This window comes from Nannospalax galili, unplaced genomic scaffold (assembly GCF_000622305.1).
Source record: "Nannospalax galili isolate Female #2095 unplaced genomic scaffold, S.galili_v1.0 scaffold507, whole genome shotgun sequence".
NCBI classification, from domain to species: Eukaryota; Metazoa; Chordata; class Mammalia; order Rodentia; family Spalacidae; genus Nannospalax; species Nannospalax galili.
This window is the reverse complement of record NW_008356261.1, coordinates 657214-658089: the sequence shown is the minus strand read 5'-3', so window position 1 is coordinate 658089 and position 876 is coordinate 657214.

The window sequence follows — 876 nt, the reverse complement described above, 5'->3', positions numbered from 1 at the left end:
TGACCCTCCTCTTTGTAGACTGGACACTGGTTCATGTCCATCTTGTGGGGTGTCCTCAGCCTCCTTGATCAAGAGGACAGGTGACCTACCACAATTACAGGAGATTTTCATAGTCCCTTGGAACTAGTCGACCTAGGAGGGCTAGGAGCAAAAAGTGTCCTTTATGTCCCTCTGACCAAATTATTATTATTATAGGCCTCAAAGTATGTCTGTTAAACACCCAAGAAGGTTAGTTCCACCAGTTTGGTACTTTTAATTACTGTGTGTCAATGTAGACAAATCTTGGGCAAAGACCATTTGTTCCCAGATAAACCTTACCTAGACATATATTTCTTGATCTGGTATGTATAATTTGTCAGTAGGTTACAGGAGTAATATGGTTCCCGCTGGTTTTCAAAACTAGCTAGGCATTGTTTATCTCTCGCATTGTCCCACCCCTCCATCATGGTTTTCCCACTTAAGGTGCCCCCATTTCCCCCTTCTCCCTTAATACCCTTCTCCTATGGTCCTACCTCTCCCGAGCCTCTTCTTTCCCTTTATCCCCTAGGTTCCTTGTATACCCTTCCCCCCGTCCCTTAAACTAACCCAATTTTTATCCATATCTCCCTTTAAGGCCTGTTTCCTACTGTTTTTCTCTTTCAGGTTATTTCTTTTCCTTTACCTCCCTGTTTCCTTTCCATTATCCTGATTCCTGTAGTTATGTCTGGATACATACTCACTTATCAGGATTTGGTTCTAGGATCCACATATGAGGGAGAACATACATCGATTTTTTTTCTAGGTGTGGTGTTCTTAATCCCCGCACTCAAGGAGGCAGAGGCAGGAGAATCTCTGAGTATGAGTCAGCCTAGTCTACTTAGGAAGTTCCAGGCCAAC